Raw genomic sequence first — 10,627 nt, 5'->3', positions numbered from 1 at the left:
GGGTGATGCAGCAATAGTAGCGTAAGTATTTCCCTCAGTTTTTGAGAACCAAGGTATCAATCTAGTAGGAGGCTCCTCAAAAGTCCCACGCACCTACACAAACAAACAAAGAACTCGCAACCAACGCAATAAAGGGGTTGTCAATCCCTTCACGGCCACTTGCAAAAGTGAGATCTAATAGAGATAGTATGATAAGATAAATATATTTTTGGTATTTTATAATATAGATACAAAAAGTAAAGATGCAAATAAAAGTAGATTGGAAGCAAATATGATAAGAGATAGACCCGGGGGCCATAGGTTTCACTAGTGGCTTCTCTCAAGATAGCATAAGTATTACGGTGGGTGAACAAATTATTGTCGAGCAATTGATAGAAAAGCAAATAATTATGAGATTATCTAGGCATGATCATGTATATAGGCATTACGTCTGCAACAAGTAGACCGACTCCTGCCTGCATCTACTACTATTACTCCACACATCGACCGACTCCTGCCTGCATCTAGAGTATTAAGTTCATAAGAACAGAGTAACGCATTAAGCAAGATGACATGATGTAGAGGGATAAACTCAAGCAATATGATATAAACCCCATCTTGTTATCCTCGATGGCAACAATACAATACGTGCCTTGGAACCCTTTCTGTCACTGGGTAAGGACACTGCAAGATTGAACCCAAAGCTAAGCACTTCTCCCATGGCAAGAAAGATCAATCTACTAGGCCAAACCAAACTGATAATTCGAAGAGACTTGCAAAGATAACTCAATCATACATAAAAGAATTCAGAGAAGATTCAAATATTATTCATAGATAAACTTGATCATAAACCCACAATTCATCTAATCTCGACAAACACACTGCGAAAAGAGTTTACATCGAATAGATCTCCACAAGAGACAGGGAGAACATTGTATTTAGATCCAAAAAGAGAGAGGAAGCCATCTAGCTAATAACTATGGACCCGTAGGTCTGTGGTAAACTACTCACAACTCATTGGAGGGGCTATGGTGTTGATGTAGAAGCCCTCCATGGTCGATTCCCTCTCCGGCAGAGTGCCGGTGAAGGCTCCAAGATGAGATCTCGCAGATACAGAAGGTTACGATGGTGGAAATTGTGTTTCGTTGGCTCCCTGGATGTTTTAGGGGTACGTAGGCTTATATAGGAGGAAGAAGTACGTCGGTGGACGCCCAAGGGGCCCACGAGACAGGGGGGCGCCCTCCTTTCTCGTGGAGGCCTCGGCTGCTTCTTGACTTGCACTCCAAGTCCTCTGGATCACGTTCGTTCCAAAAATCACGCTCCCGAAGGTTTCATTCCATTTGGACTCCCTTTGATATTCCTTTTCTTCGAAATATTGAAATAGGCAAAAAACAGCAATACGGGCTGCGCCTCTGGTTAGTAGGTTAGTCCCAAAAATGATATAAATGTGTAAAATAAAGCCCAGAAACATCCAAAATTGGTAATATAATAGCATGGAACAATCAAAATTATAGATACGTTGGAGACGTATCAAGCATCCCCAAGCTTAATTCCTGCTCGTCCTCGAGTAGGTAAATGATAAAAAAGAAATTTTTGATATGGAATGCTACCTAGCATAATGCTCAATATTATTTTCTTTATTGTGGTATGAATGTTCAGATCCAAATGATACAAAATAAAAGTTCATATTAACATGAAAATGGTGATACTTCAAGCATACTAATCAAAGTAATCATGTCTTCTCAAAATAACATGGCCAAAGAAAGTTATCCCTACAAAATCATATAGTCTGGTTGTTGCTCTATCTTCATCACACAAAGTATTTAATCATGCACAACCCCGATGATAAGCCAAGCAATTGTTTCATACTTTAATATTCCTAAACTCTTTCAACTTTCACGCAATACATGAGCGTGAGCCATGGACATAGCACTATATGTGGAATAGAATGGTGGTTGTGGAGAAGACAAAGAAGGAGAAGATAGTCTCACATCAACTAGGTGTATCAATGGGCTATGGAGATGCCCATTAATAGATATCAATGTGAGTGAGTAGGGATTGCCATGCAACGGATGCACTAGAGCTATAAATATATGAAAGCTCAACAAAAGAAACTAACTGGGTGTGCATCCAACTCGCTTGCTCACAAAGACCTAGGGCATTTTGAGGAAGCCCATCATTGGAATATACAAGCCAAGTTCTATAATGAAAAATTCCCACTAGTATATGAAAGTGACAATATATGAGACTCTCTATCATGAAGATCATGGTGGTATTTTGAAGCACAAGTGTGGAAAAAGAGATAGTAGCATTGTCCCATTCTCTCTTTTTCTCTCATTTTATTTTTTTTCTTTTTCTCTTTTTTTTCTTTCTCTTTTTTTCTTTGGCCTCCTTTTTTTCCCTTTTTGGCCTTTCTTTTTTTTCTTTCTTTTTTTTTATTTTTTTGTAAAGCCCAAAGTCTCATCCCGACTTGTGGGGGAATCATAGTCTTCATCATCCTTTCCTCACTAGGACAATGCTCTAATAATGAAGATCATCACACTTTTATGGATTTACAACTCAAGAATTACAACTCAAAGATAGAACAAGATATGACTCTATATGAATGCCTCCGGCGGTGTACCGGGATATGGAATGAATCAAGAGCGACATGTATGACAATTATGAAGGTGGCCTTTCCACAAATACAATGTCAACTACATGATCATGCAAAAAGCAATATGACAAAAGTAATGCGTGTCATATGAACGGAACGGTGGAAGGTTGCATGGCAAAATATCTCGGAACGACTATGGAAATGCCATGATAGGTAGGTATGGTGGCTGTTTTGAGGAAGGTATATGGTAGGGGTATGGTACCGGCAAAAGTTGCGCGACACAAGAGAGGCTAGCAATGGTGGAAGGGTGAGGTGCGTATAATCCATGAACTCAACATTAGTCAAAAGAACTCATGTACTTGTTGCAAAAATCTAGAAGTCATCAAAAACGAAAGCACTACGCGCATGCTCCTAGGGGGATAGATTGGTAGGAAAATACCATCGCTCGTCCCCGACCGCCACTCATAAGGAAGACACTCAATAAATAAAATTGTGCTCCAACTTCATCACAAAGCGATTCACCATACGTGCATGCTACGGGAATAACAACCCTTAACACAACTATTTTTCATAATCACCTCAACTAGCATGACTTTGATATCACTACCTCCATATCTCAAAACAATTATCAAGAATCATATTGATCATATCATCCAATTCTTTTCTATGATAGTTTTTATTATACCCAACTTGGATGCCTACCATTCTAGGACCAATTTTTATAACCATAGAAAATACCATGCTGTTCTAAAAGACTCTCAAAAAGATATAAGTGAAGCATGAGAGGCTAGCAATTTCTTCAAAATTAAGTCAACGCCGTACTCTAAAAGATATAAGTGAAGCACTAGAGCAAAAACTATCAAGCTTAAAATATATAAGTGAAGCACATACAGTATTCTAGCAAATTCTAATCAAATAGGCTTCTCCCAAAAGGTGTGCACAGCAAGGATGATTGTGGTAAACTAAAAAGCAAAGACTAATATAATACACGACGCTCCAAGCAAAACACATATCATGTGGCGAATAAAAATATAGCTTCAAGTAAAGTTACCAATGAACGAAGACGAAAGAGGGGATGCCTTCCCGGGGCATCCCCAAGCTTAGGATTTTGTCTATTCTTGAATATCTTGGGGTGCCTTGGGCATCCCCAAGCTTAGGCTCTTGCCATCCTTTATTCCATAGTCCATAAAAGCTTTACCCAAAACTTGAAAACTTCACAACACAAAACTCAACAGGAAATCTTATAAGTTCCGTTAGTGAAAGAAAACAAAAACCACCACATAAGGTATTGTAATGAACTAATTCTTTATTTATTTTGGTGTTAAACCTACTGTAATCCAACTTCTCTATGGTTTATAAACTATTTTACTAGCCATAGATGCATCGAAATAAGCAAACAACACACGAAAAACAGAATCTGTCAAAAACAGAACAGTCTGTAGCAATCTGTAACTAACGCAAACTTCTGGAACTCTAAAACTCCTACCAAAATAGGAAGTCCTGGAAAATTTGTTTATCGATCAGAAGAAAAAAGAATCAACGCAAAATCATGTTTCTATGATTTAACAAAATTAAATTCGTGCGCGCAAAGTTTCTGTTTTTCAGCAGAATCAAATCAACTATCATCATAGGTTATCCTATAGGTTCTACTTAGCACAAACACTAATTAAAAGATAAAAAAACATCTAAACAGGAGGTAGGTGCAAGATTTATTACTAAACAGGAACAAAAACAAAAACCACAAAGAAAATTGGGTTGCCTCCCAACTAGCGCTATCGTTTAACGCCCCTAGCTAGGCATAAAAGCGAAGCTACATCTAACGAGTGATATCTTTGGCACTAAATTCATAAGTAGCCCGCATGATAGATTCATAAGGTAATTTGACTTTCTTTCTTGGAAAGGGTTCCATGCCTTTCTTTAATAGAAATTGGAATCTAATATTCCCTTCCTTCATATCAATAATCGCACCAATCGTTCTAAGGAAAGGTCTACCAAGAATAATAGGGCAAGAAAAGATTGCAATCTATATCAAGAACGATAAAATTCACGGGCACCAAATTCCTATTTGCAACAATGAGAACATCATTGATCCTTCCCATTGGCTTTTTAATGGTGGAATCCGCAAGGTGCAAATTTAAAGAGCAATCATCAAGATCATGGTAACCTAGAATATCACATAAAGTTTTCGGAATCGTGGAAACACTAGCACCCAAATCACACAAAGCAAAACACTCGTGATCTTTAATTCTAATCTTTATAGTAGGTTCCCACTCATCATTAAGTTTTCTAGGTATAGAAACTTCCAAATTAAGTTTTTCATCATAAGAATGCATCAAGGCATCAACAATATGTTTGGTAAAAGCTTTATTTTGACTATAAGCATGAGGAGAATTAACAACGGATTGCAACAAGGAAATACAACCTTCTAAAGAACAATTATCATAATCAAATTCCTTGAAATCCGAGATAGTGGGTTCAATGCTATTTAAAGTTGTGACCTCTTCAATCCCACTTTTACCAAATTTAGCGTCAAGATCTAAAAACTCTGAATTCTTGGGACGCCTTCTAGGTAAAGTTGACTCATCATCAGTCCCATAATTATCAAGATTCATATTGCAAAACATAGATCTAATAGGAGACGCATCAATAACTTTAAGATCTTCATCACTATTTTCATCTAACTTTTCTGGTTTGATGGCCATCTTATTGACTAAGGTGGCTTGCTTATCAGAAATTTTGGCTCTAGCATTTTCAAGACGGGTAATTTGAGTGTTCACACCATAAAATTCTTTATTCATATCATCAAGCTCTTTGTTCATAAAACCAGAAAACCTTTTTGTTCCTTAAGCTCTTTTCTGAAGAAATTATTATGCTCAAATTGCAAATTCGTAAAACTTCTAATATTTGATTCAATCTCTTCCAACCTTCTAAGGAGGTGGTCGGAACCCTTAGGCGAAGCCATAAGGACAAACAAGCACACAAGAAAACAGAAAAAGGCAAGCAAAAGAGAGCAGAGGAGATTGGGAAAGAGAGGGCGAATAAAACGGCAAGGGTGAAGTGGGGGAGAGGAAAACGAGAGACAAATGGCAAATAATGTAAATGCGAGGGAGATGGGTTGGTGATGGGTACTTGGTATGTCTTGACTTGAGCGAAGACCTCTCCGGCAACGGCGCGAGAAATCCTTCTTGCTATGTCTTGAGCTTGCGTTGGTTTTCCTTGAAGAGGAAAGGGTGATGCAGCAATAGTAGCGTAAGTATTTCCGTCAGTTTTTGAGAACCAAGGTATCAATCCAGTAGGCGGCTCCTCAAAAGTCCCACGCACCTACACAAACAAACAAAGAACTCGCAACCAAGACAATAAAGGAGTTGTCAATCCCTTCACGGCCACTTGCAAAAGTGAGATCTAATAGAGATAGTATGATAAGATAAATATATTTTTGGTATTTTATAATATAGATGCAAAAAGTAAAGATGAAAATAAAAGTAGATTGGAAGCAAATATGATAAGAGATAGACCCGGGGGCCATAGGTTTCACTAGTGGCTTCTCTCAAGATAGCATAAGTATTACGGTGGGTGAACAAATTACTGTCGAGCAATTGATAGAAAAGCGAATAATTATGAGATTATCTAGGCATGATCATGTATATATGCATCACGTCCACAACAAGTAGACCGATTCCTGCCTGCATCTACTACTATTACTCCACACATCGACCGACTCCTGCCTGCATCTAGAGTATTAAGTTCATAAGAATAGAGTAACACATTAAGCAAGATGACATGATGTAGAGGGATAAACTCAAGCAATATGCTATAAACCCCATCTTGTTATCCTCGATGGCAGCAATACAATATGTGCCTTGCAACCCTTTCTGTCACTGGGTAAGGACACTGCAAGATTGAACCCAAAGCTAAGCACTTCTCCCATGGCAAGAAAGATCAATCTAGTAGGCCAAACCAAATTGATAATTCGAAGAGACTTGCAAAGATAACTCAATCATACATAAAAGAATTCCGAGTAGATTCAAATATTATTCATATATAAACTTGATCATAAACCCACAATTCATCGGATCTCGACAAACACACCGCAAAAAGAGTTTACATCGAATAGATCTCCATAAGAGAGAGGGAGAACATTGTATTGGGATCCAAAAAGAGAGAAGAAGACATCTAGCTAATAACTATGGACCCGTAGGTCTGTGGTAAACTACTCACAACTCATTGGAGGGGCTATGGTGTTGATGTAGAAGCCCTCCGTGGTCGATTCCCCCTCCGGCAGAGTGCCGGCAAAGGCTCCAAGATGAGATCTCGCGGATACAGAAGGTTACGGTGGTGGAAATTGTGTTTCGTTGGCTCCCTGGATGTTTTCGGGGCACGTAGGCTTATATAGGAGGAAGAAGTACGTTGGTGGATGCCCGAGGGACCCACGAGACAGGGGGCACGCCCTATGGGGGGGCGCCCTCCTATCTCATGGAGGCCTCGGCTGCTTCTTGACTTGCACTCCAAGTCCTCTGGATAACATTCGTTCCAAAAATCACGCTCCCGAAGGTTTCATTCCGTTTGGACTCCGTTTGATATTCCTTTTCTTTGAAATACTGAAATAGGCAAAAAACAGCCATACGGGCTGGGCCTCCGGTTAGTAGGTTAGTCCCAAAAATGAGATAAATGTGTAAAATAAAGCACATAAACATCCAAAAGGGGTAATATAATAGCATGGAACAATCAAAAATTGTAGATACATTGGAGACGTATTAGGCGGCGAGACGAAGGTGCGCCGGCGGCGGTGGAGGATGACGGCGGCAAAGATCCTGCGGGCGCCGACGGAGGCGCGGGATCAGGGCGGTGGCGCGGCTCTGTGACGCCCCCGATTCAATCGTACACTAATCATACATGCAAACGTGTACGATCAAGATCAGGGACTCACGGGAAGATATCACAACACAACTCTACAAATAAAATAAGTCATACAAGCATCATATTACAAGCCAGGGGCCTCGAGGGCTCGAATACAAGAGCTCGATCATAGACGAGTCAGCGGAAGCAACAATATCTGAGTACAGACATAAGTTAAACAAGTTTGCCTTAAGAAGGCTAGCACAAACTGGGATATAGATCGAAAGAGGCACAGGCCTCCTGCCTGGGATCCTCCTAACTACTCCTGGTCGTCGTCAGCGGGCTGCACGTAGTAGTAGGCACCTCCGGTGTAGTAGGGGTCGTCGTCGACGGCGGCGTCTGGCTCCTGGACTCCAGCATCTGGTTGCGGCAACCAGGTAGAAGGGAAAGGGGAAAAGAGGGAGAAAAGCAGCCGTGAGTACTCATCCAAAGTACTCGCAAGCAAGGAACTACACTACATATGCATGGGTATATGTGTAAGGAGGCCATATCAGTGGACTGAACTGCAGAATGCCAGAATAAGAGGGGGATAGCTAGTCCTATCGAAGACTACGCTTCTGGCAGCCTCCGTCTTGCAGCATGTAGAAGAGAGTAGATTGAAGTCCTCCAAGTAGCATCTCCAAGTAGCAACTCCAAGTAACATCTCCAGTAGCATCGCATAGCATAATCCTACCCGGCGATCCTCCCCTCGTCGCCCTATGGAAAAGCGATCACCGGGTTGTCTGTGGAACTTGGAAGGGTGTGTTTTATTAAGTATCCGGTGCTAGTTGTCATAAGGTCAAGGTACAACTCCAAGTCGTCCTGTTACCGAAGATCACGGCTATTCGAATAGATTAACTTCCCTACAGGGGTGCACCAACTTACCCAACACGCTTGATCCCATTTGGCCAGACACACTTTCCTGGGTCATGCCCGGCCGCGGAAGATCAACACGTCGCAGCCCCACCTAGGCACAATAGAGAGGTCAGCACGCTGGTCTAAACCTAAGCGCACAGGGGTCTGGGCCCATCGCCCTTAGCACACCTGCACATTGCGTACGCGGCCGGTGAGCAGACCTGGCAACCTCCATTACAAAGGAAGTTGCGTTAACGCAGTCCAACCCGGCGCGCGCCACTCAGTCACTGACGTGAAGAAGGCTTCGGCTGATACCACGACGCCGGGATACCCATAACTACTCCCGCGTAGATGGTTAGTGCGTATAGGCTCGTAGCCAACTCAGATCAAATACCAAGATCTCGTTAAGCGTGTTAAATATCCGCGAACGCCGACCAGGGCCAGGCCCACCTGTCTCCTAGGTGGTCTCAACCTGCCCTGCCGCTCCGCCACAAAGTAATAGTCGGGGGCCGTCGGGAACCCAGGCCCACCTCTACCGGGATGGAGCCACCTGCCCCTTCAGCCCCCATCTCCGAACAGTATCACAGGTAATGTAACTGTGTAAAGTATATCGTATATGCCCGTGATCACCTCCCGAAGTGATCACGGCCCAGTAGTATAGCATGGCAGACGGGCAAGAGTGTAGGGCCACTGATGGAACACTAGCATCCTATACTAAGCATTTAGGATTGCGGGTAAGGTATCAATGACTGTAGCAACAATGACAGGCTATGCAACAGAATAGGAGTAACCGAACAGTAACATGCTACACTACTCTAATGCAAGCAGTATAGAGAAGAATAGGGGATATCTGGTGATCAAAGGGGGGGGCTTGCCTGGTTGCTCTGGCAAGAGAGAGGGGTCGTCAACTCCATAGTGGAACTGGGCAGCAGCAGCGTCGGTCTCGTAGTCTACCGAAGAGAAGAGGGGGGAAGAAACAATAAATACAGTGCAAACATAAGCAAGACGACACAAGACATGACAAGGAGCGGTGCTAGGTGTGTCCTAACACAGTATGAGGTGATGCCGGCGAAGGGGGAAAACATCCGGGAAAGTATTCCCGGTGTTCCGTGTTTTCGGGCAGAGGAGACGGAGGGGGAAAGTTGCGAGTTTGATATGTTAGGGGTGTGTGGCGGACGAACGAGCTGCGTATCCGGATTCGTCTCGTCGTTCTGAGCAACTTTCGTGTTGAAAATATTTTAATCCGAGTTACGGATTAAAAGATATGATTTTCTAAAGATTTAATCATTTTCCGATTTTATTTAATTATTTATTTAAATCCAACATTATCCAGAATAGTAAATGATGACGTCAGCATGACATCAGAGTGATGTCAGCAGTCAACATTGGCCATTGACCTGGTCAACCTGACGTGTGGGTCCAGTGGGACCCACCTGTCATTGAGTGCTAATTAACCTATCAGATTAATTAACTAACCGAAGTGATTAGGTTAATCAAATTTAATTAGTTCAACTAAACAAGATTAGTTAAGTTAATTATTTAGTTAATTAATTAATTTTAATATTAATTATTTACTCATTATATATTATTATTATCTATTTATATATTTTTATATATATATTTTTAATTCTTAATTCTTTTTTTTCATTTAATTCATTTTGGATGTGGGGCCCCTTAGTCAGTGGCTCATCCGAGCCACTAGGGGCTAACAGGCGCGGGCCAAATGGGGCGGGTGGAACCGCCCGAACGAGGTGACACCCAGGGCGGGCGCGCGGCGTGCGCCAGTGGCCGTGGCCGGAGCGCGGGGGCTCGCCAGGATCCGCCGGCAGGAGGAGCCGGTCGAGGAGGCGCGCTAGGGAGGATGCGGTGGGGGCACACGCAGTAGCTGGTGCGACCCGACGAGCGGAGCTCGCAGACGTAGGACAGGGCCATGGTCGCCGGAGCGGGCGGGGCACGGTGACGTGCCGTGAGCAGAGAGAGGGAGGAGGCCAGTGGGGTTCCTCACCCGCGTTGCAGGGAAGGCCCGATGCAGGGCGAACGCGACGGCGGGGAGCGGTGGAGTCGAGGAGGCGTTCCGGCGGGGTCCGACGACGACACGTGGCGATGCGGGGCCGGCGTCGAGCATGTCGGGCCGCGGGAAGGAGATGAGGAGGCGGCCGGCGAAGCGGCATTCCAGGCGGCGTGGGGCGGCGTGGCGACGGACGAGGGCGAGATGGAGGCGACGGGTGGCGGCGTCGGGCGGGGGTCCGTCGAGGAGAAGGCGAGGGGTGGCGGTGCTCGGCGCCGCTGGGTGGCGAGGACGAGGCGACGGGGTCCGAGCGC

This window comes from Triticum dicoccoides, chromosome 6B, assembly GCF_002162155.2.
Source record: "Triticum dicoccoides isolate Atlit2015 ecotype Zavitan chromosome 6B, WEW_v2.0, whole genome shotgun sequence".
NCBI lineage: Eukaryota > Viridiplantae > Streptophyta > Magnoliopsida > Poales > Poaceae > Triticum > Triticum dicoccoides.
The sequence above is the reverse complement of the archived record's forward strand: the minus strand, read 5'-3'. Positions refer to the sequence as shown.